The 26,689-nt window shown below is 34.9% G+C and overlaps 1 long non-coding RNA gene across 1 annotated transcript; it reads left to right on the forward strand.

The window, feature by feature from the left end:
* The first annotated feature begins 1,120 nt into the window (after nt 1-1,120).
* Nucleotides 1,121-18,331, forward strand: LOC148953203 (uncharacterized). The gene is made up of 3 exons (XR_016141628.1): nt 1,121-1,165; nt 8,404-8,535; nt 18,211-18,331. It is a non-coding gene; the product is annotated as an uncharacterized LOC148953203 (long non-coding RNA).
* The last annotated feature ends 8,358 nt before the right edge of the window (nt 18,332-26,689 follow it).

Below are 26,689 nucleotides of genomic sequence, written 5' to 3' on the forward strand. Positions count from 1 at the left end.
ATAAGATCTTGAATAAAGATTGTAAGTAGATGGCCACATTTTCACATTCCATCCTTCTAATTTGCGTTTTCTTTAGTCGGTTACTATCCGGCCCTATCCGGACCCTCTGAAAACAAAATTCTTAGTATGTCTGAAATGTATAATAAGCTGATCTGACGTTCTTGTTCTTGAGGTTAGGTCAGAGTTTGTCAAAAGATTAGAATAGATTGTTGGATGAAACTGGCCTGGAGAAATGGTGCTCCCCTTGATGGAAGTCAAAGATCTTAAGGAACCTGAGATCTTTATCTCAGTTTACAATCTTCATCATTTGTTCCTTTGCCACACAGTTATGGCGATGCTTATTACTGATTTTAGCAAATTCAAGCAGGGTAACTACTGCCTGCGGTACAGAGAATTTTCTTTGGACGCAGAGGTATCTAAGTTTGCCACTCACGTATCCCCTGAACGATCCTCGAGAGAAAAATAGAGCTTTGTATGAAACCCGTCGCGAGAGTAGAGTTAGCTGTTCCCTAGAGATCACTAAGATTTTTATGCTTAGCAGAAAGGTTACAAGATGTGTGTTGTTTCATTTGAAAGACGAAGGACATCAGGACCTGAGGCATGTTCTGTTATTTTTCTTCATTATTTTTGCGTTGAGAGACAAATTGTGCGAAAACAATTAGCTGAAAAAATATCAGTTTAAAAAGTGGAATGATGCCCGACATCCAGATTATCACATTAAAATTTGGCGGAGGATAATTTTTGGCCCAAAACCGAAAGCAAACAAGAAGTGGCATTTTCGTTCCAGTAAATTTTAGGAAAAAATGAAAGTGGGAAGAACAAGGCTTGCCTTCTTCATGCTTAGCCCAAAGCATTAGCAAAAGTTTACATTATTGCGCGTCACGTCGCAACTTCGCCATATCTGTTCATAAAATACGTAATAAGCAAAAAAAATCTTTTTTCTAGAACTTATCGTAGAATTCTAATTTTTGCAATAAAAAGTGATTTCCTAGAAACTGAAAAGGAAAAATGTGTGGTTACACTTTATCTCTGTTAAAGGAAATTGTGGTCTTAGCTATTTCTTTAATCCTTCCTTCCACTACGTAATAAAAAGCTTTTTTTTTAAATAATCAGGTTTAGTTTCAAATCTAATTTAGTACATAACTCTTCTAAAGTAAACTCTGCCGTAAGTAATTTATATTTTTGAGCATGTCATAATTATTCACAAAATAAATTGAGTTGTTATTTAACGCAGGCTTAATATAGTGTGTCTTACGATCAAGGACCAAGCCTGTTTTTTTTTTTTTTTTTTTTACCATCGAGAACCATTCCCAGGGCAGACACTTGCTACAGATGAGCATTCACTGAAATTTAGTCGCCCCAACTGTGTTTTAGCCTTTTAAACGCCAATTTAGTAAACTCATTTTCCAGTTAATTAAGGTTACTTTTGAAGAACGAACCCCCCTTAACTAAATTTAATAACCACCCAAAAGGATGTATACCACTTAGCAGTAATCTAAAATACTTTTGAAGCCAATTTCACTAGCTCAATAATAAGGTGCGTGGAATGAACTCTCGATTCCTGATGCGACAGCAAACGATATCCCCCCCCAATTATTTGGTATACTATAACCAAAACCAGGAATGGATCTTCTTTATCACATTTATTTATCGCTTGTTTTTTAGCATTTTTTTTTTTTTAGCAACAGGCACAATAAATATAAACTTCTTCCTTGTTTAAGACATCTTGGAGAAGCCTTTATTTTGAAATAAATCCGAATTATTGACGTCGTCAAGGGGTACTTGAATCTTTTAATAATATATTATTCAAAACTAGGGTGATAGATTACCAAATATTATGCTTTTAAGACATCCATCTGGGGCCAAATGAAAAGCAAATCGACCCCGAATGTTGTGAGAAGAGGTCATAAGGAGGGATTTGAGGGAAATAGGAATTTCATAGGAGAGGATGAAGAGTGAAGCTTCCAGTAGATTGGGGTTGAAGAGGAGCGTGCGCAGCTCTGTTAGTCTTGGGTGGCATGGTAATACAGTGAGCTATTAGAAGTTGTAATAGTAGTTGAATCCCGTTATAAACTTCTAATCTCGAAATTTTCTCAAATATTTCAATCCTTTTGCTCTTTTTTTTTGTTTTGCCAACATAATGACAAGTAAATCTTGTAAATAGTCTTAAAAAGGCAAGTAAATAGTCTTTTAAAGACATTTAATGTCTTTGAAGGCTGGATTCCAAATTAAAGCTCGAAAAGTTTTTTGTTCCACAAATAGACTTTGCGGATTTTTTTCCCTCCCCCTTCACCCAATTAAATAGCTACTATGTATACCTTATGTCGCAACAGATCACATACTCTGTGGTCTGTTGAATAATGAACGTGAAGGAAACAAATTCTATATAAAATATGAAAACATAATTCTTTCTATCAATGAAATTGTGTGTCTGAATTCAAGACCTACACATTTGGTAAATTTTCTACTTCTGTTTTTATTTACTTAATAAAGTTAATGTAGCATAACAATAATTAAGCGCCAAGAAGCGCTCCAAGGAAAACCAACTTACGGTGACCACCAGGTGCAATACACTATTATTAGTAATATATAGTTGCTGTTTTCGGTTTCCGTTTACTTTTAGCTTTCCGAACAGTTATTATTGACATTTGGGATTGCCGTGGACTAGGCAGGGCCAACATATGTTTTGTTCAAAGGCTATAAAAATTATTCTTAATCAGAAACCAATTTTACATATAACGTGACAATATTTTGCAACTATATCACCAGTAGAGGGAAAATAGAGAATATTTGAAAGTGTATTTTGAACTGGACTGTTAAGAGCTTCAAAAATTCATATCCCAGGGACAAAAAACATGAAATTAGGTGATAGAGATTTTTTTTTAGTCAGGCAGGTAGGATGGGGCGCATAGTCAGGGAGTAGGACTCATGATGAATAAGAAAACTGTTAAGTCTTGCTTAGGTTGGCAAGCAGTGGCGGATCCAGGGGAGGGGCAAGGGGGCGCACCTCCCCCCTAACGTAGTCTGAAGTAGTGTAATTTACTTAATAAGCGCAAGTTTGCGTTAATTTAACTTGCTCCTAACGCAGCAAGTTTATCGGATCAGTCTATTTTGCCCCCCCCCCCAAAAAAAAAAAAATCCTGGATCTGCTCTTGCTGGTAAGGTATAAATATTGAAAATACTCTCATTTTATGACTAAAAATGGCAGGGTATCAGTCATAGTAGTATATGCCCCTGTAAAACCGGTCAATGGAGATAGTAGTGACTCAGATGAATTTTACTTCAATCTAAAGGAACAAATGGACACGGTCCTGGGTAGAAATATGGTATTCCTATTAATAGAAACAGGTATAGATGATATCCTCGCCTTGGTAAATTTGGTGTAGGAAAAGAAAATAGTAACGTTTACAGACTGCTACATTTTTGTAGGTATGACAATCTAGTTATAACCAAAACAGTATTTGGTCATAAAATGGCCAATAGGTTAACAAGATAGTCACATGAAGGTAAGACGGCCAACCTTATTGATTATGTTATTGTAAGCCAAAGACTGCCAGGATCGATACAAGATATTAGGGTATACAGGAGTGCTACTATTAACGTAAAAAGTAAAGATTGCCATCTAGTAGTGTCTAGGAGCTACAAACCTGAAATCTAAACGTAAAGCTGAAATTTAGGAAGAGTAGCTACCTTCCGAGAAGTTATGAAGTTGGTATACTCCAGAATGAAAATTTGAGAAAAACTTACCAGAAACAGTTGACTATTAAGCTAAAGATTCTAAAATTTAACAATGTAAAAGATGGATGGATAATTTTAGAAGAATAGTTTATGAAGTAGCAGAGGAAAGTTAGAAACGAGGCTAAAGATATTAGTGAAAACACTTTAAGTCTACTAGATAAGAGGAGGGACTTGTACAGTAAGTATTTGAGTGACATATCATGTGAAAATAAGAGGAATGTAAGGAAAGTAGAGAAAGCATTAAAACATGAATTAAGAAGGTGTGATGTGGAGGCCATGGATAAAATTGCTGAAGGTCTGGAAGATGCAGCCAAACGGCATAACAGTAAAATATTGTATTCGCATGTAAATAACCGAGAGGGAATAGCCAATCTAGATTTGTCCCCGTTTAACGAACTGTAAGTAAGGAGCGACCCGGCTCAATGGTAACCGAAACTCTAAAAAACAGAATTTTGATACCAATAGATACATAAAAAAAATCGGATTTTTTATGCTGATTTCAAATGTGTAAGTTTCATCAAGTTTAGTCTTACCTATCAAATTACGAGCCTGAGAAAATTTTCTTTATTTTCGGAAAAAGGGGGAAACACCCCCTAAAAGTCATAGAATCTTAATCAGATTTAGCGTATCAAAGACCCCTACTGTAGAGGTTTCAAGCTCAAATATGCAAAAATGTGGAATGTTGTATTTTTTTTGCAAGAAGAATGATCACGGATGTGTGTTTATTTATTTATTTAATTTTCCCAGGGGTGATGGTATCGATCCAATGGTCTTATAATGTCGCGAGTGGGCTCATTTGAGCAGAAATTAAAAGTTCTAGTGCCCTTTTCAATTGACCTAAAACATTGGGTGGCAACAAGGCCTCTCTTACGCTCATTTTTTCCCCAAAATCCTCCGATCCAAATTTTGAGATAGCCATTATGTTCAGCATAGTCGAAAAAACCTAATAACTATGTCTTTGAGGATGACTTAATCCCCCACAGTCCCCGGGGGAAGGGATGAAATTTATGAACTTTGCCCATTGTTTCCATACAGCATTGGTTATTGGAAAGTATACAGACGTTTTCAGGAGGGATTTTTTTTCTAGTGGGGGGTCGGGGAGGGGGTTACGTGGGTTGGAACTTTCCGTGGAGGAATTCTTCATGGGTAAGGGGACTATTCCATGAAGGGGGCGCCGGATTTCCGTGCATTAATTAAAAAAAAATGATTAGAAATTAAACAAAAAAAAACAACAGTTTTTTTCAACTGAAAGTAAGGAGCAACATCAAAACTTAAAACCAACAGAAATTATTACGTATATGAGGGGTTCGCCCCCTCGTCAATACCTCGCTCTTTACGCTAAAGCTTTTTAGTACTTTCAAAAGAGCTGTTTATTCTAATTAACGGGCCTTTGTGATTCAGGGGTCATTCTTAAAGAATTGGAACAAAATTCGAACTTTAGCGTAAAGAGCGAGGTATTGACAAGGGGGCGAACCCCCTCATATACGTTATAATTCATGTTCGTTTTAGGTTTTAATCTTGCTCCTTACTTTCGGTTGAACCGACTTGTTTTTGTTTTTATTTAATCAAACAGTTCGTGGTAACGAACTGTAAGTAATGAGCGACCCGGCTCAATAGTAACCGAAGCTCTAAAAAACGGAATTTTGATACCAATAGATGTATCAGAAGAATCGGCTTATTAGGCTGATTTTAAATATTTAAGTATCATTAACTTTAGTCTTACCGATGAAAGGCTACGAGCCTGAGAAAATTTGCCTGATTTTCGAAAAAAGGGGGAAACACCCCCTAAAAGTATTGGGATCTTAATGAAATTTGCTCATTTTGTACACATAGTATTTGTTACTGTGAAGTATGTATACAATTTCGTAGGGGGTGGGGGGATTTTTTGCTGGGGGTTTTTCCACGGGGGAATTTTCTATGGGGAGGAAAGTTTCCAGGGGGTGAACTTGTGAGGCGAAATATTGCACTGGGGGAATTTGCAAGAATTCCTATACATAATTATTTTTAAATCTCTTGCTTTCTCTTTTCGATCTCAATTTTACGCGTGGAGTTGTTAAGGGTAATTGTCCGGGTAAATTTTCACCGGGATTGAATTACCTAGAGGATATTTCCGTGGGGAGTGGTATTTCTCCGTGGAGGTGGGGCTAGATTTCCTGGCATTACTTAAAAACGATCAGAAATTAAATTTAAAAAATAAGTTTTTTCAAATGAAAGTAAGGAGCAACAATAAAACTCAAAACGAACAGAAATTATTACTTGCATGAAGGGGATTATCCCCTCCTGATTACCTCGCTCTTTACGCTAAAGTTTGAATTTTGTCCCAATTCTTTCAGAACGACTTCTGAAACACAAGGGTCGTTTAATTGGAACAATAGGAAGCTTTTCTAAAAGTATTAAAACATTTTAGAGTAAAGAGAGAGGTGTTGCGGAGGGGGCAATCCACTTCATACACTTAATTAATTTCTGTTCGTTTTAAGTTTTAATGTTGATCCTTACTTTCAGTTGAAAAAACTTGTTTTTTTAAAAATTTAATTATGAATAGGAACGGCGCCAGAGTTAGTGATAAGAAAATATTTAAAGAAAGATGGGCAGAACATTTTGAGGATGTGATAAACCATAATAAAGTTACAGGAAATTCCATAGAAAACAATGAAAAAGTTCGTGACACTTTAGAAGCGAAGAAAGATTTATTTTTCAGGGAAGAATTAGTAACAGTACTACAAGAATTAAAAAATCATTGAGCCTCAGGCGCTCATAGTGTAGTAAATGAGTTTCTTGAATGTGGTGACTGTACAGTTTGAGATAAATTACTGCAGATTGCGATTATGATCTTTCAGAAGGGGGAAATACCTAGAGATTTTAGGAATACTTAGATTAAACCATTCTATAAGAAATGTGACAAGAATGAGTACGCTAATTATAGAGGAATCATCTCGGTTTCTGCATGAAGCAAATTACTTAATATGATGATACTTTTTGACTTAGAGATGCTGTAATAAAGGCCCTATCCTTACATGGTATAGCAGACAAATACATTGAAGTGATTAATGCTATGTACGAGAGTAACGTTGCAGCAATCAAAGTAGGAAATGAGGTTTGTAGCTGGGTTCTTATTGAATCAGGAGAATCGTTAGTTAGTGCCGTGTTTTATCGCCATTTACATAAATCGCTTTGATGAACTTTGTCCTAAAACGCATGATATAGGTTATCGGAGAGCATGGAATCCAATAGGAAAGTGAAACTCTCATAAGCTTTGATCATTCTGATGATTTGGGGATCCTTGATGTAGATGTTAGCAAAATGAATGACTTTTTTGGGTTCGAGAGTTGAGGGCGCAGGAATAGGTTTGAAAACTAATGTTAAGTAGACTAAATCGCTTAGACTGGGAATAAGTGAAGGCGAAGAGATCATGCTGGGTAAAGGGAAGATCGATCGAGTGGATAGCTTCACTTACCTTGGTAGTATTATCAGTAAAGTTGGTCGATGCAGTAAAGATGTTAAAAGTGGAATTGCCAAGGCCTAGGGTGTTTTTCGACAGTTAAAAAAGTTTGAAAGAGCAGGAACATAAGTTTGCGAACCTTGGAAGCTACAGTGATGTCAGTGGACAAGGATGGTTCTGGATTGCGGGCACTCCGAAAGACGGAAGAAAGACGGAGCTGGTTGTCACCCAATGGAGCAGAAGGAGGCTGCAAGGAAGGATTTAATGGAAATTGGAACGTTTTGGGAGGGTAGAAAGATGGTGACTTTCAATAGATTGGGATGAAGAAGGATTTTGCGTAGCTCTAATAGACTCAGGCGGCTCGGTGCTGCAGTCAGTTGTTAGTATAGTACTTAAGCATCCAAATTTGTCTTCCCTGGACGAAATTGTTAATCCTGCCTGCCTGTTTATATTTTTTCTTCGTTAATTTTGTCATGGTGTTCTTAATAGACTTTTCTAACTTTTCTCGGAAATTGAGCTTTAATAGCTCAAATCCTAGGAATAAGTCCGTCCATGGACAATATAAAAACCCCGAAAAAAGTTAGAAAATTTACGGGAATAGTCGAGATTTCAGAAGGAATAAATGAAGTTTCACAGTTTTGCTTTCGTTCAGAAAATTTTCGCAAACATGTGTTGATGATATCTATCATTTTAGAAAATATGTTACTTCTGCCTTTACATCGTCCAATCGTACTATATATAAAAAATAATAATAAAAAAAACTCTTTACCAAAAGTGAGCCAAAATAATGACAAACGAGGTGTTCATGCAACAACCAGGTCAAAATCACGTCCAAATAGTTTCAATTGAAACAAACAGAAAATAAACCTTGGCAAAAGTTTTAAAAAATTGACAAGTAAAAAAAATAGTTACAAATGGCATATTTTGTTCAGTGTTTTTTTTACAGCTATAATTAGAGCATAAAAGCACTTTATGTTATTATGCCCAAAATTGGTCGTCAAATTCTTAACGTCACCACTTTTATTTTAAAAATATAGTTTAGTTGCAATAAGGACACAATTACTATTCCCAATCCATCCAAGCTCACGATAAAACTGTGCAACATTTTTTCTTCTTCTTCTGAGATATTTTTTTTTACTACTGAAAGACATTGCATCTTTCAAAAAAATTCATCTTTCCACAGAGCTAATTTCTGAATCAAGAAATGCACTTATTTTTCCTTACAGAAAAAAATGACTGGTCAGCAGACACAACAGCCACAGAAGTATCAGCAATCTCAAGAAATCAAGCACTGTGAACCTCAGAAACAGGAATATCATGAACAGTCTTCTAAAGTAGTTGAGCATTGTGACACCAAGGTAAGAGCATTTGTCGTGGGAAGCTTCAAAGCTGTTAATTTATAAGGAACAGTTTAAAGTTCAATTAAATCCGTCTCGATTTTTAGCGAAAAGCGAACAAATTTTTATAATCAGGTGCCTTAAGCAATTATCAGTAAAATCGTTTAAAACACATTCGCTTTGTAAAAAGAAAACAATTTTCGCTGCAAACAAATATTAAATTTTACAAAAATCTGTTATTCCTATTGCATGGTGAGCAAACAAAAAAAAAAAAATCAAAGTAACTAGAAAAAAATTTCTGATACAAAATGAAGCTTTGCATCCCAAGAAACCAAAAAATTGTGAGGAGTAACAATAACAATCGTCCTAATTCCAAACTAATCCCTTGCGAAAAGGAAAATTTATGTTAAATTTGCCATACAAAGTTCTCGACCTTACTCTGCCGATTGGTAGAAACAGCGTCACCAAAAGGTAACGCTGTTTAAGCGAGCACTGAACGTCACCTCTATGATTTATCCTTCTTTTAGGCTTCTTTTTTTATTTATCTATCTTTTTGAGTTATTTACTAAAGTATTCACAGAAGCCTTGGCGAGGGTCTCACGATTGTTGCCGTTTTCCTCACTATTGTAATTTTCAAGGATAAATTGGTTGTTTTAATGAAATTTCTTTTCTTACTTAATCCCCAAAATAAATTCTTATATATATATATATATATATATATATATATATATATATATATATATATATATATATATATATATATATATATATATATATATATATATATATATATATATATATATATATATATATATATATATATATATATATATATATATATATATATATATATATATATATATATATATATATACCAGAGTGTATCTGCCTTATTCACGAGTGAGGTCAGAGAGAGCCAAAACTAAATCCTGTACACATATTTCTTTGGGAGTCTTCCCTTCCAACAATTTTGTTCCTTTTAGCACCACAAATAAAAACGAAATTAGAAGAGCATATAACGTAAGCTCTGGATATAAGAAGCCAGGCAGTTGGTCACTGGGAGTGAAACTCAGTATTTCACAAATGAAACAGTACCAACAGACGAAAAAAAAATTATGATCTTCAGAAAAATTTGGCGCGACGTGGGCACTACCGATGGATGTAATAGCCTGTCTATTTTCAAAATATCCTCTTATGAACTATGCTTTACCGTAATATTTCCCTAGAGATTTTCAACACCCAAATTGACAGTTCGTCTTCCAAAAATCACTAGAAATGTAACACTATTGCTATAAGCTCTATTTAGATCAACCTAGCCTTACTTTAAAATTCTTAAAGAGCCGTTTTGTTGCAAAGTAGATAGTGTAAGAGCAAAATTATTGGTGGTAGATTCGAAACCCTGAGTGCTTCAAATAAAATATTGTTTTACTTGCTAGATGATCTTTCAGAGACCATTTAAAGAAATTTAGCAGCAAATTGCATTACATTTTGGATGTAATATTTCTTCTCTCATTACATCTTTTCCTCTTCAAGATTTTTCTCTCTTTTCTTAATCTTCTTTTTCTAAATGAATCTTTCATCAGTTATTTTTTATCTAAATATAAATAATAAAAATTTGTAAAACTACAACCAAACATTGGCAAACTATAATAGAAATAAATAAGAAAACATAGGAACCACCTAATTGATCCTTCAAAACATATTGTCAAGCGGTTTCAGAAAAAGAATGCCAAAATAGTACAAGTGTAAGCCACCGCAGATGGTAGTAGTGACTGGAAGGAATAAAGTGAAGTAACGGTCCCATGACCTTCTCATGTAATTATCTTACTGGGTTGTATAAAGGGTTCCAAAAGGGGAGTCCCCTTCCTCTGGAAGACCATAAATATGTGAAAAGGGTTCAAATTTGCAATATTGGATAAAATTTTAACGCTTTTGTGGCAAAATTTTTGTTTACTTCCCGTAAAATACACTTTACCCCCCCCCCCCCTCTCCATAAAAGTTATCAATACACCCTTAGGCTGCTTACCCTATCTCAAAATTTTGTGACTGTAGGTCCCCTTGATTTACAATTTATTTCGTAAGCCCACAGTTGCAGACTGAATATGAACAGTGTTCTCTAATTGCTCATTCTAACTTTACCTCATGATTTACAGAAAGAAATTCTTATAGACCCCACAAGTGGTTTGCTGACTAGAGTCTTCTAGTTCGTCAATTCCAAATTTATTCTAACTTCACCAGGACAGCAAACACTGTTTAATTATGTGACGATTTTCAAAAATTCACTATCTCAATTTTTCAGAAGAAGGAAAACTAGTTTTATCACTTTTTCTGTTAGTCGTGAATCTAGATTTTGCAATAAAGGATATTTCCAATATCATAAAATATATATTTGCATATAAAGTGAAAAGGTCAAGCTGGTGGCGACACTAAACTTCATAGTCCGAACCTGCGGCATTGATCTTCACTTCATGGTCCTCCATCCAGGAGGTACAATGGTGGGTTGGGGAACAGCCATCCTGTGCTTTCGCATACCCTTCCTTGCATATACAGAATTATGAATTCCATAAAGATGGCATTTGTATATACAGACTACTTGCGTAAATATATTAACATAAATGATAAGATAAAAAAGCAAAGGAATTCTCAATCAGTATGACACAAAACGTGCAAGTAGTGTTGGTCGATAATTTGATTAATCGATATATCGAAATATCGATATTTTTATTATCGATATATCGATTTCAATATTTCTGATCAGTTTTTATTTAGATTAACTCTTGGCTTTGTCAAAGTTAAAGAAAATTGGGTACTTATATGTTAGCCACTACACACTCGAGAATCTGAATCTATAAAATCAGACAACAACTGGTATATTGCTGTTTGTATACGGAGACAATTAGCTTCGACTCAGTGTAGCTATGTTTTCATAAATATTTAGTTGGTATTTTGGTTTATTTAGGTTAGGTTACTTATTGCATGCAGCCCGCTCTACTTAACCCCCACACCACCACCCCTATAGTGTGAGAATATACAGCCCAAATTATATATATACTATTTAGTCACCAAGCATATCGGTTGTTTAGAGCCTGTACCTGCAGATACAAATTCTCGTGTGTGTCCTGGCTGACAGAAAAGTACAAAAAATTATAATAAAAGGATATTTTGCACAATTATTTTAAACTTTGAATAATTGAAAATCAGTCAATAAAAACAAACTTCGATTACAAGAGTGAATGTCATAGAAATCTTGACTTGAAATTACTCGGGCTCAGGATAAAGAAAGACGACCTACTGGCTACTTTTGGCTATTCAAACTCAGCAACATGTCAATGTTTTTTCCCTGAGCATTTGTTCTACCTTTCAGTGATTAAAGAAAAAAAAAGAAAACATGTTTTTTCAACTGAAAGTAAGGGACATCATTACAACTTAAAACGAACAGAAATTATTCCGTATATGAGAGGGATGCCCTTCATATACGTTTTTTCTAGTATTTTAAAAACAAGCTTCTTATTCTAATTAAGTAGCTCTTGTGTTTCAGAAGTTGTTTTTGGATAATTGGAACTCTTTAAAGGAGGGGGTAACTCCCCTCACATACGTAGGATTTCTTTTTGTTTTAAGTTTCAATATTTCTCCCTAGTTTCCGTTGAAAAAACTTTTTTCTTATTTAAGTTTTGGTTGTTTTCATTTAATGCCAGGAAATCACCTCTACAAATCCGTCCCTGCTGAAAATTCCACCCAGAAATTTTCTTGCGGACAATTTCGCCTAGAAATTTCTCTTAAGTCTATTTTCATTTGAATAAAAAGAATTGTCTTTCATTTAATTTTTAATCTTTTTCAAATCATGCCGGAAAACCCCATCAATAGGAAATTTTTCATTGAAATTCCATCCTCCGAATGGAAAGTTTCTTCCACAGAAAATCCTCTGATGAAGAATTTCCCCCGCGAAAAATTTCCACATGGAGAATATCTCCTGCAGAAAATTCCGCCACGAAGAATTGCTCCCACTGAAAACTTTTTCCATGGACAATTTCCCCCGTGAGAACTCCCTCCCTCTCATAAAAAATGTCCCAGGCAATTTTAAACTCTCTGAAAATTCACCCCGGATAATATCCCCGGAACATCTCTAGATGTTAAATTGAATCGGCCAAGAGAAAGTAAAATGAATTTGATATAGAAGTTCTGGCAAATTCTCCCGTGTAATATTTCTCCTTGTAAGTTCATCTTTGGAAACTTCCAGGCCATGGAAAATTCTACCCGTGGAGAATCCCCTTGCGGAAAATTTCCCTCCCTAAAAACGTCTGTTTACTTCCAAATAACAGAAACTATATGTAAACAACAGACAAAATTCATAACTTATCGCCCTTCCCCCGAGTACCATGGGGGGATCATGACAATTTCCTCGGAACATCTCTACATCAAAAATTGAATCGGCAGAGAAACATTATGACGAATTTCGTAAAGGAGTTATGACAAATTCTCCGGTGTAAAATTCCCTTTTGTTAGTTCATCCCCGGAAACTTCCCTGCCCATGGGAAATTCTACCTGTGGAAAATCCCCCCACAGAAAAGTCCCCCTCCCCGAAAAAGGCCTGTTTACTTACAAATAAAAAATACTATAAGTAAACAATAGGTAAATTCATAGCTTAAAGCCCTTTCCTCAGGTTGCGGGGAGTCAGGTTATCACCGGAGGAACATTTTTTTGATCTTTCAACTATGGTGAAAAAAATGAATATCTCAAAATTGGGATCGGGTGTTTACAGGGAAAAAAGGGCGTGGGAGGGGGGGGGCTTGTGACTCTCCAATATCTCGGGTCACTTTAAAAGGGAACTAGAACTCTTATTTTCTTTCGAACGAGCACTTTCCCAAAATTCATGGGCCTTTGATTTGATGTGATCGCACTGGCGAAAAAAATAGAACTAAACATACATACATCCTTGATTTTTATTCTGACAGAAAATACAAAATTCTACATTTATGCAGATGGGAGGTTGAATCTTTACAGTAGGGTTCCATAATATGCTGAATCTGATGGTACGCTTGTCATTAAGAGTCCTTGTCTTTTTGGGAGTGTTTCTCCCCTTTCTCGAAAATCACGCAAATTTTCTCAGACTCGGAGCTTTTGATGGGAACATTAAACTGAATGAACCCTATATACTTGGAATCAGCATAAAAAGCCAATTCTCTTATATGAGCAAGGCCTATCAGCTTAGAAGGCATTAATACAGCCAAGGCCTTTTGGAAGTTCTCAGCAACATTTGGAAGTCCTCCTGACTAAACGTATTTTGAGTTTGAGAACAGGCTATACCAACTTATGGATACAGGTAAGTATGCTGTGTATCAGCATGTATTAGTCAATGGATTAAATACATCATTGTTCTTCTTTTCGCCCATTTCCCAAACAATTTTTTGTGTTGGATCTTTTCTGCAGGACGTTTACCTGTAGCAGAAAAGGCCGAAAATAGTCAAATATGTTCAAATATCGTTTTCGATATCGATATTTTCGTTTCGATATTCGATATCGATATTTGCTCTGATATATCGATATATCAAAATCGATATTGAATATCGCCCAACACTACGTGCAAGCAGTTAGAATTTCTTCACTCCATCTGAACTGTTGTGGCTCGTCTTCTGTTTCGGGCGCGAACACTGCTTATAAGCTTTTGTTTACCAACATAATTTTTTGCCTGGTTTGTAAGGATGCAATAAATTTATTTTAATAAAGAGGAAGACATATTTAGAAAACAATTGCATTTTATAAGACGATTTGCATATAATTAATAACTACCACTATTAGGTCAGTATCTGAATGAAGCTATGAAAAATATGCCCAGGGCTTCCACTATCCCCAAATTTTCGGGGATTTCCCCGAAATCTATGTGTCTCGCCGAAAAAAAATTGGGTTCCCCTAAAATCAGCCAACCACAGTGTCACCCTTAGTAACTATCCCTAGCAAACATTTTTTTACATACCATACTTTCTCACTACTCTCTTCTCCGTTAATTTTCGTCTCCTGTGTTGCTTCGCATAGAAACAGACTGATACAATTTAAGCATGGACGGTTCTTCATATGTTTACAAAAGTATCATTTTGCAGCATTTAGGTTAAACCACTTCGAATGAAGTATTCCAAATACCGTATAGAACGCTTGAATTTACATCATTCGTGGTCCAGATAATCTTAACAAAATTAGCCAAGAATTATATTTATAGTTGTTTAACGGAACGCTCAGTATGGTTTTGGGTTTTGAAATTGAACGTCTAAAGAAGGGGAATTGTTTTGTCATAAGTTTAAATTTAGTTTACTTCTGCTATTTTTGGTTTGGGACATACTGTATTAATGTTTAATACTGAATGATTAACCCGTAATATATTGAAGGAATTGATCTTTTTGCCAGGAATTCTTGCCATTTAAATTTTTTTTTCATTCGGTGTGTAAAATTTAAGTTCTTTTTTTTATCTGATAATTGTACTTGTTATACCACGTTTTATCATCGAACGTATTTACCCAGCACTCCCTTCACAATTATTATTCTGGTCCCTTCACCCGTGTAATATTTTCAGTGGGTGTAATATTTTAAACTGCAGTTGTAGGATCTTTTTACGGTTTCGCAAAACTGTTACTTAGGTGAAAGAAATTTTACGAAAAAAATATTCTGCTCAAATTCGGGAGAGCCAAATCAATTTGTTTAAATATCTAGGCCTATCCTTACAACTTCTAATTCTTGAACAATTAGTAATCATGTGTGAAGGCGAATTCTGAGATAGAAACAAAAGAATTTAAAGAAATTGTGGTACAATTTATTTCTTCTTAAGAAAAATCACTAAATACAATCTTCTTACCACAAAAGATACACCTCCCCCTAATGAGAAAATTTTTGCTATAGACCATGAACAAGGTCAGAGAATAGGGGATTTAAACGAAAGTGACCCCAAAAATATTTTTCATAAGAAAATTTATATTACAGCTGAAAGTAAAAATTTGGTTATTAGGCTCAAATTGTTTTCTTGTCAACTTTTACATTATTTTTCGACATTATGTTTATCACGAACTGTTGGTTAATAATGCCAAATAATGTTAGTGTGAAGAAAAAGAATAAGTGATTTTTATATGATTTGCAGCCTATAGCTATCATGTCCAGCCATCAGAAGGGCTAATATAAAAATGAGACTGCAATAAATATTATATTTGGAACATGAATGGCCGCAGGGTTGGGGGGTAATCGGTGACTATATAGTGATTATGAGGTAATAAAAAGAAAGGAAAGCATAGTAGAAACAACCAATGAAAAAATATATTTTCCGAGGGGGTATTTTCTGCAGGGGGGGATTGAGTATTTTCCAAGGGTATTTTTAGCGGGGGTACTTTGCGCAGAGGTACTTTCTTTTCCACGGGGGTACTTTTCGTTGGGAGTATCTTCTGCAGGGGGTATTTTGTGAGGGGAGTATTTTCCGGTTTTTCTGAGGGGGGATTTCTTGGGGGAGTAAACACTTAAGACCTTAGAATCAGCAAGAAAAACCAATAATGTGTCAATTGTAGTCGAAATTCCCTTTTTAATTTAAGTTTAAATTTGCTTGTTTAATTTAGTTCTTATTTGTTCTAAGTTTTAATGTTGCCCCATACCTAAAGGTTTAATTTTGTTTATTTATTTTACCTATGTATAAACATCAAACAATTTTTTTTTTCAATATCATTAATGAATTACTGAGGTCATGTCCTAATGAAAAATTGCTACTGGTATTTACAATTTCACCTGTGCTCCACTGTTTTTAATTTGAAAACAATTTTGAAGTTTTTGCCGCAATATCAGCAATAAGCGTTTGCAGCTATGGGTTCCAATCTCCTCCTCAGGCTCTAAAACCTACTCTGTAAAAGGCCTGATTTACTATGTGGAACCAAGCCCCACCTGAGCCTGAAAACGAAGCTAAAACTTCTTGGCTCCTAAATGTTCACAAGAAAATTTCATTTTGTTTTTTTCCCCGAAAAATCCCCGAATCTTGAAGACTTGTCCCCGAAAACTCCCCGAATTTTTAAGACTTGTCCCCGAATTTTAATATTCGAGAGTGGAAGCCCTGCATATACCGCATTCGCAGCTCTAATAAAGGATACAAACTTCTGATTTCATTGAAAATACTCACAATATATCAGTGACGGTTTTCGTATTTTTTCTTATAATTTTTTATGTACTACTTGGTCAGAAAAACAAAGGTATACTATGGAGCTTCTTTCAGTGGCAGCAGTGGAGGAGTGAGTTGCGAACAGGGAGACATTTCCCACTAGATTTCTACTTCCCTATCCCTCCCCGTATTTTCAATGAAAACTACCTTTTTTGCATTGTCATTATAAAAATCAAAAAATTAAAAATTGCCCCCTCCTTAGATTTTGAAAATACATTCTGTCCCAACCCCTTTCCTTGGATTTTTGCAAATTGACACCACTGGTTTCATTGTAAAGGCTTGCAATATACAAATCAGACTTTTCTCTCTCTCTCCATCTCAGCAAAACTGAAGTTTCTTAGGATGAATCGAATAAATTTTACCAAGGATAATATATCAAGGCATATATTTTGAAGTTTGCATTCAAAAGTTAATGTCTTAAGCACTCATATTTTATATCTTTGTCTCTTACTGCATTCATTGCAGTAATGATGACTCAATTAACTACGGAAAGTTAAAATGATAACTTAATTCAAATATGCATGCAACACTAAGGTAAAATTAATAACATTAGTAATCAAAAACCCTGCGTTAATTTTTTTGAATTAATTTTGTGAAAAGAAGTAACAACTGAAGTAGTACAATTTATCAAAAGAAAACTTTGCTACAGCTGGTTTTTTCGGAAATGGCGGAATATAGTCCGTTTCGCACGCATTATAAACAAAAATACAATAAAAAAAATAAATAAGTAAAAGCCAAAAATCTTAAATGTTGCTTATTGAAGTACATTAAAAAGAAATTTTCTTAATATCACTCAAAATAATTGCACCAAGAAAATGTTTGTATATTTTATACAAAATTGCACATCCCCGAAATATTATCTATGTATTAAATAGTACTTATACAAAAGCCGTGTAAAGGATATTAGAACTACCGGTTTCGACTTGGGGTCTAATCCGCCACATCAATTGCCTTCCTTTTACCTATACCAAAGGCTGATATTTCCTTCGTCTTCTTACTTCCGAAAAAAAAAGATTGCATCTTTCTAGATACATGAGCAAAAAAAAAAAAATTATGCACAGATAGGAGGGGATTTAGATATATGATCTTATAAATTAGTCACAGTCTCTAATTCAGTGTTAGCTAGAACGAAATATTAACTTTCTATTGCAAGATGGTTTTCTTATTGGATTGAAAATTTCAAGTTTTACATCATATCAGTAAGGCAAAAGCATACCGATATCGTAAATCCTATGCTGCGGAATTTATCTATCACATTCACTTCATATATTAAATGTCAAAAGAAATAAAAAGAGGCTTTCAATTTCTGAAGGGTCGCCCACTTTCCGCCAGCTGTTGTACATATAGGAGCACCAAGTATGCCACACACTTACACAACACGTGGCACCGTCCGCGTAACGTCTGACAAGGTTTCGCCACGCTTGGCACGCGACATCCGCTGTACGTGATTTATGAAAGTCGTCAGTTTCTGTGTGTTTTCTTGTATTTTTCAATAAGAATCAATAATTGTTTTTTATTAGGTGGAACACTGCAAAGAAGAAATCAAAGCACCTGCAAAGAAGCACTAGCCGGCGGAATGTTATTGGAATATTATATTATTTTATCACGCAATGGTTAATAAATAGAGATTTATAAAGATGGTGTTAATGATTTTAAGTGCTATCAGATTTGATGGAGTTAGGGAGTTTAACCCCCCCACCCCCCAAAATGTTGGTTTGACTCGTAAAAACGTAACCAAAATGGATATAAACTAATTTTTTATACGTTTTTTTAGTTTTTTTTTGTGTAACTCCCTTCGAAAAAAAAAATCCTTGAGTAAAACACCCCCCGAAAAAAAAAATCGTGGATACGGCCCTGTTGAGAACTATAGCCAAAGTCAAAATTTTAAGTCTGGCCTCTTAGATGAGAAAACATACCTTATTAGTTCAAAAAGGCAGAATTATTTTATGTCTTTGTCCCTTCATATAGGTTGTATTCTAACAGGATCTATCCGACGAGCCCTAAGGAAATTCTGAGCCGAAAATAGCAGTTCCTTGATTTTCTAAAGGGCCTGAACGCAGTCCCTCCTAAAGATCAGACCTGCGTGCAAATACTTTTTTTTTTAAGTGACTACTGAAATTAATCGTTAAACTGCTAGTCAAAGAACTTGTCGGACGACAAACAAAGAAGAACAAAACCCTAGGGCCTACCTTTTTGTGAGGATTAGAGAAAAAATCCCCCCCCCCCCTTTTCTTTCAATACTTTAGGTAGACGGTCTGACAGCAAGTTCAAGATAAGGTAATGAATGTCACAAAAGTTGCAATTTCATTGTTAGATTTAATTTTGCATATCCCCCCCCCGACCTAAGGGTTATACTTACGTGATTATACTAATGGTTAAACGATCTTTTTTAATAGCCCACTGAAAGCAATTATTAAGGTACAGTCGTCGGACAGCGAATTTGGAACTATTTGAACATTACAAATTTATTTGAAATAAATTTGGAAATTCCAGTTTCATAGTTGAACAATAAAACGTCTTTTTGTAGTTTTATTTTAGATTTGGCGCTTAGACGAGTCAGCTATAATTCCACATGAATACACTGCATATGGTGTAAATTTATTTGGTTTGGACGGCTGAATTATAAGACTTTTTGAGCGTTTGTTTTAAGACACTTCTAACCTATGAAGTGGCAAAATTTGGCATGAAGACTAAAGGCTAAGGTTTATGGCACATCCTGAATATAAACTTGTTTGTTAAATCAGAGATACCAGGACTCTGGGGGTAAAATTAAATACTGGATATAAAAAGTAGACTCATTATTTAATGAATAACAGTTTATATAAATTGATATTTTCCACTAGAACAGTTCTGTTTTAATCCAGAATTAATGACAAAAGGTGCGATATGCGAAATATATAACAACAGGCACGTTAAAGTAAATACAAGCAAAAAACTGGAGAGCAGAATAGGTTTCGTAGAAATGTAAAATCCACCCAAAAATTAAAAGACCTTCAAAATCCCTTAAATTTCCATTCTAAACCACTCCAAATCAGAATAAAAATATTTGAGCCGAACACTGTTGGAACCTGTCTTAAAAATTTTCATTTGTGTAAGAAAACACTAAAATGTGGTCGAATGCCCCAGAAATCTGACAAGCCATCTAATAGATTAATTATACTTTGACTACATACTTGAAATAAAACAACTTTCTCTTAATAAGATATTCCCTATACCGCTTTTAAAATCTTAATTTAGAACCTATTAAAAGCTGAAAAAGGGACTAGAAAACGGAGTAGATTTGTATTTTAGTACAAATTAAAATTAAACAAAATGAAAAACATAATTGCCAATGAATAAAAAAAGTCAATTTAGAGGTTTTATCTCTTTGAATTTTCTACAAAATGTTGATTTTCAAGAACATATCCTTAATGTTAAGAGTTTCCTAATTGTTTTTCTGCTTTCTTCTTGGAACATGTTCCAAACGCTATCAACGGATTAAAAGTAAAAGTAAAAGGAATCTCACGTGGTTAACTATTGATACAAAAAAGTTAATCAGACTCTTGCGAAAAAAACATTTAACTGTACATGTGATTGTACCAATGGGATTTGTTAGTTTTATGATATTTGGTTTTTCTATACTACAAGCCTGCGAGAATTCTTTTCAAGGGAAACCAAAGATAAAACAATTCACCAGAAAGTGGGAGTCACTCAGTCTGTTTCATCACATCCCTGCCTTACAGATGCTCGTGCCAGTTTTCATACTAATAGAGCAGCTCTCCAAAGAGTGTCTCGGGCTCGACATGAGCACTAGTTTAGACTCAGACAAGATTTCGTTTTGATAATTTCATTTATTTCCTATAATTTGGACGTAATGAATAATTCATGATGGAATTCAGTTGATCAAAAATGATGAGAAAAGGGAATCCAGTTGCCAAAAAAACATAGGGCCTTCTTCTGTTGGAATAATTGAATTCAATTGAGTACGATAACCCATATCGTAAAGAGTACGATAATCCAGAGCTTAATTCAGAAAAAAAGAGGATTCTGCAAGATATGTGTGATGAACGAAATTGAAAAGCAACCATTCAGTCTCTTAATATTCAATAAATATGCATAATTATCAATATATCCTAATTTTAAACACTTAAGAAATAATCTTAATTATGTCTTATCCTCTGGATGGATCAAAATAACAATAAAATGATAGGGTAGAAATTGTAATGATTTCATTGCAATAACATTACACCGTCTTAGTAAGCAAACCACATAGGCTCAACTGCGTAATTAGTTGACACCTTATTCTTTAGAGCTAAAGTTATGTAAGATGTGATTTGTCTATTATGATTCGGTGCATTTATATACTGGAGAGGGACATTTCAAGGGACCCAAATTCACTCAATAGCATAAAGCCAGATAAAGCACATGAAAATTGCTAGAAAACGTTAAAACATTATCAAATCGTTCTATTTATTTTTGCAGGGGGGGGGGGGGTCGAAAAAGCTTCTCCCATCAAGCATACCTGATGGTGGTAGTTGATCCACGCATCAAGGTCCCTTAATAAGAGCCCAAATTCACTGGATCCATAAAGTGTTCCCTTTCCCCATGATTCATTTCCAGCTCACCCAGAGAGACGAAGGGCAAGGCATGTAGCTAGGAAGTTACTGTCAAAGCGGATGAAATATCATAAAGTAAGACCGCTTCACTTTTTTTTTCAAGAAAAAGTGAAAAAGAAAGAAAGAAACCTACCTTTTAGAATACAAATACGACAATGTTCGCGGCTATGATAAACATTTTTTGTGTGCGCAAATTCAAGGGACGAAAAAAAAAACTTACGAGCCGTCAATTTCTTAGTAGCACCAAGTGGATACATAATATTCCATTTCACCCCACCCCTTCCCCCTGAAAAAATGTGTTTAATTCCAAATTTGGGTTTCAGAAATGTATTATTTTCATTCAGTACGAATGAAAACATCAAATTTCAGTTTTATCTGTTTATTATATATCCCATTTCAGACACTCATCACACGGGCTTACTGACGCTTAAATTAGACCCATCCCCTCTATCCAAGAGAAAAAGGAGAGGGGTAAGATCAGGGGCGTGATTTCGTCAAAATCCTGGGGGGGGGCAAATTTGGAGCCAATTTTCCCAAATCCAATGAAATGACAGTAAAAACTAAAAAATAAGCCGTTTGGTACCATAAAGGTACAATTTAGTACTTTAAAAGTACTATATATAAGTAACTTATAGTACTATAAATGTAAATATGTACTAAAAAACTGATCTGTTTCTGTTGATGCTTGAACTATGCAGGTTTATCTTAGTTTTGACAAGATTTTGGAAGAAACTAAATTTCAGCTGGGGGGGCAAAAGGGGGTCGGGAGGGGGGGGGGGAAACCAACTAGATATATTTTAAAGGTTATTTTGCCTTTCAACATCGAAGTGCCAATTTGAGTTCAATTCTAGAAGGGCAATCTACAATACTTTGGTAATAACCATGAATTTATAACTGTATTTTCAACCCATCTTTTGTTCTTCGACTACATTTTGGTTCCAGGACACCGAGCTTTGTTCAGTAAAGTGAAGTTTAGGCATTAAAACGGTGTACGGCATATTCACCCCAAACCAGAGAAATACAATCCCTCCATACCCTGATTCACACATAAAAATTTCTCTAAATTTAGTTTTTTTTTAACAAAAATAAAAAGGGAAAGGTATATTCAAGCTCTAGATGTCAATTCTCCCCCTTCAATTAGCATCCTTGACAAGTACAGAAGCTGGAAGATCTTATTCTAATTCTGGGTTTTATAATAAATGCAATGGGGTTTTAGAAACGATAAAAACAGAATCAAACCCAAAATAAAAATTTCCCCAACTGTAGCACGACCTATATAAAAATAAAGAGTCCCAAGATATATCGAATAGCTTATCTTATATAAAAAATCATAGTTTCAGTAATAATCGCTTACTCTCTTCATCTCCCGGTTTGTCACTAAAAAGTACTAACGTATTAATGCTTAATCAGGTACCGTTTTAAGTTTGAATCATATTAAAACTTTATTTCTGCTCGTCTTCAAGTTTTAATCTGGCACTTTACTTTTCTTTGAAAAACTTCTTCTTGGTAAGTTTTTTTTTTCAAAATTAATACTGTAAAAAGGCAGAGTATAAGGGTTTTTTGTACAAGTGTAATTGCGCCGTACAAGAAAAAAAAACTTTTTGGCCTGGTCAATTTGTGAATTGGTGCCTCTGAATTATTCGAAGGAAACACAAATTTACTTAACTAAAACTCCAGTTAAAAATAATAATATTTTTAGTTGAATATCTGGTTAAGATGACTTTCAAAGTTCAATTGACATGCTCTGTTGGCCTCCAAGGTTCAATTGAGAATTGACTTTCAAAGTGGCTAAGTTATTAAAGAATCGTAAAAAGATAATGGAAATTAGCTCAGGTCGAGACCTTAAAGAATAGTTATGACACATGATTGGTGTTGACCAATCCTTGTCCGACTGTTAAACCTCATTTTGACAGCTGTTTTTTTTGGTTTTAACTCTGTAATTTCAGAAATATTTAAGAAAAATAAGATAAGGGCACTGGAAGGGCGAAACGAATTTTTCCCAAGTCTTGACCTACCTAGATTGGTTTTTCACACATGAAAATATTAATTTTCGTTTTTCAAATTTTCAGTTTAACGTTGCAGTAGATGTGCATTTCTGAATAATTACTATTTTTCCCATTTCTGTATTTTTCCTATTTTCTGTCAAATTTTTTACCTTTTTAAAACAAATATGGTTCTTTTTTTAATTTTGTGCAACTCAAAACCTAGAAAAAGAAACGTTATTAGACCAGCTAATTTTCGATTTTTCGAGAGGAAGTGGGATGTCATTGGGATAAGTCTCGGTGTACCTGCTAAATTTTTCTATCCCTATCAAATCCTTTCATTGTATCATGAAAGGATAGTCATGCAGTAACGATTGCATTGGTCATTCTCTTGGACCAGTAGGGGCTTTTCTAGCCCCTATTTAAGCTTCACCTTGTTTGCAGTTATACTTTGGTTTTCCTTTTCAACAAAATAACACGAATATTCTTAGGTCCCATCATTCAACACGGCTTAAAAAACTACATAAGAAAAAACCCTTAACCAAATTAACTGACAAAATGCTTAGCTTGGTTGTCCTCTTCGAAAACTTAGTACCTACACAAAAATTTCATTTTAGTTAAAGTGGACCTCCCCTAATCTCAACACTACAAGCTCAATAGCTCAGTCAGAATGGCAGCAGGCAATCATGCAAAGAAGTGTTTTCCTATCTACTATATTCTGAGATACAAGCTAGTATCTACAGCATTGGTCGGCAGCCTTTTGTTGTAAAAGGGCCAAAAGTTTCCACTGGGATATCAAGTGGGCAGCACTTAGGTCACATGTCATTACACTGTAGTCTAGTATTGTAGGTATACTATAATAAGTAGAATACATCTACAATATTTACATACAAATATTTTAGGTTTAGATAAAAAATGCTTAATGTATATTTTTACTACATTCATTGTAGTTAATACAATCAATGAGATTTTCGTTGTTGGATTTGACTTGCAAGTTTTGTTTACATTAGCTTGTATTTTGTAGTAGAGACGTGAAATATTGCGTCTAAATGTATGTCCGATAACCCAGAAGAGTGTTTGTTTTTTCGATAATTCAGAATTGAAAAAGTTTGCTCACAAATATATGTACTACTAAACATAGCAATTGATTACTAAGCAAGCCTTTTTACTTCCTTGTAGTTTTCAGAAGGCAAACATCCATAGGAATCCACCAAGTTGTTTTTTTCCTTAAAAGCTATTTTAAGTGTGGTATCACTTTGCAAATCTATCACATTGATTTGTAAATCAGTAGGAAAATTACTGATATCCACTGCGAAGGGCTTTTCAAAAATATCCATCTTACGTGAGAGCTTTGTGAAATCAGGAACCCGGTTTTCAAGCTCAGTTTGAACTTGTATTAATGTAATTTTCATTTTAGTATTTTGCCAAACAAAATTTATACCAGCTTCTTCTACTGCTTTCTTGGAATTTAGAAAATGATCGATGTGAATATATCCTTCTGGTGATGAATATATTTCAAAAATAGATCTTGACTGATCCAACTGGATGGTGAGACTCCACCTGCTGAGTTTGCTGGAGCACCAGTTAGCATGCGAGTGAAAATTGTTCCTTGGAAATATAAATTAAGGTGATAAATACTGACCGCTTGCAGAAACAGTCCCGACCATGGTCATAAGGACAGCTCTCTCTGATGATGTTGCCTTGCATAATATCAACTCCTCTCCCTAAACACTTTAGGAGGAACATGAACTACGGTCACAGAATTCTCGTAACAGTTGTATATGTCACTTGTATTAAAAGGAAGCTTCTCTAGAACTGACTTCGGTTTTGAGAAGAACTGTTCAATGTTGACTCTGTTAAAGTTCGTTGCATGTCCCAAGCTTGTGGCTTCAGGTTTGCGTAGTAACAGTTGCGGATTTTAAGCTCGAAAACCTACCAGCCAGTCTACCCCTGTCTTTTTGGCATTGCTCCAGTTCTGAGGGATTGTCTTGTTGTTTGCTATAGCAAAGTAGTTGATGCAGTCGAAATCATACGGACTGGCAATTGTAGTTATAATAAGTTGAGGTCGCAGTCGCAATCAGTCACATTCACAAGTATTTGCAGTTGCAAGTAGTCACAAATTCAAACAGTTAAAAGCAGTCACAGTTTGAAAAATTCACAATAGTAGTACCGGTAGTACTAATTGCATAAGTAGTAGTTGTAGCAGCCCTCAAAGGTTCAATTTATTACTTTCAGCTGTTTTTCAGATATTGTTCATATGCCCTTTTGACAACCTGCATGCATAGAGTACATATTGATTTTGTTCAATCATACCCCTTGATAATTTCGCCTTAATAACCTTAGCCCTCCCATATATATTACAGATAGACCATTTCAACATCCATATTTAGTTATAAATACCCCTCAAGAGGTCCCTAAGTTTCAACTTAATACCTTTATCCGTTCCTAAGATGCCGTAATATGCCAATATGACAAACTTGGACGGACATAGAGCTTCACTCCCCCTCTAGTTTCCCTGAAAGTGGAAACTTAAAACCTATTCTGTTCTTGAGATATTGCATTTATGCTCCTTTGACAACTTGGATGTATTTAAACGCTTTTGAAAAAAGTTAGCCTCAATTTTGTAGATGGGTTTCATCTGGTACATGGTGGGAAAGGTCCCAATGTGTACCATATTTTCCCATCCTACTATATACCAGATGACACCAATCTGCAAAATCTAGCGTTGTTTTAACTTCTGAATGTTTCGCCACAAGATGACCACCTAACATGACCAGATAATTTGGCTTTCATTTGGTACCCCAAGCGCTAAATTTTACTGAACTAAAAAAGAATAAACAAAGAAAATCCAAAGACAAAGTGTTTCTTGGAGTGTATTTCCCAAGCTTTGAGAAAGGTTTGCTCAGAAACAGAAATTGTACTATACCAAAACAATTGGTCTGGACTGGATAGTTGAAAATCAAACTACCTATGCTAGTATTGCTAGATGCGGCTCACGCATTTTTCGAAAATGCCGTATGGCAGAATGCTAGATGGCACCCCCTTTCACCTCGTTGTGTATTGTTAGGGTGAGTAATATCGTCCGTCAGGTGTGTTGCGGCGAGGGTCTTGCGGGCCTAAATGTCACGCCTCATATTATATTTGAAATGAGCTAAGGTTAGTGAAAGTCATAACTATTCCTAATTATTATTTGTTAGAAAGAACAGACGCACAGAAGTTGCACCTGTGCTACGGAGTTGTGTTTCCAAGTTTTTTATATGACGAGAAAAAAAACATCATCCGATATATATATATATATATATATATATATATATATATATATATATATATATATATATATATATATATATACAAATATATATCTTTTTTTGTATAACTTATAACAGTCAAACTGCACTAACTTAATCGTCCAATAAAAGCTC

This window comes from Artemia sp. Qi Xiang Cuo, chromosome 4 (assembly GCF_049724085.1).
Source record: "Artemia sp. Qi Xiang Cuo chromosome 4, ASM4972408v1, whole genome shotgun sequence".
In the NCBI taxonomy this organism is placed as follows: Eukaryota; Metazoa; Arthropoda; class Branchiopoda; order Anostraca; family Artemiidae; genus Artemia; species Artemia sp. Qi Xiang Cuo.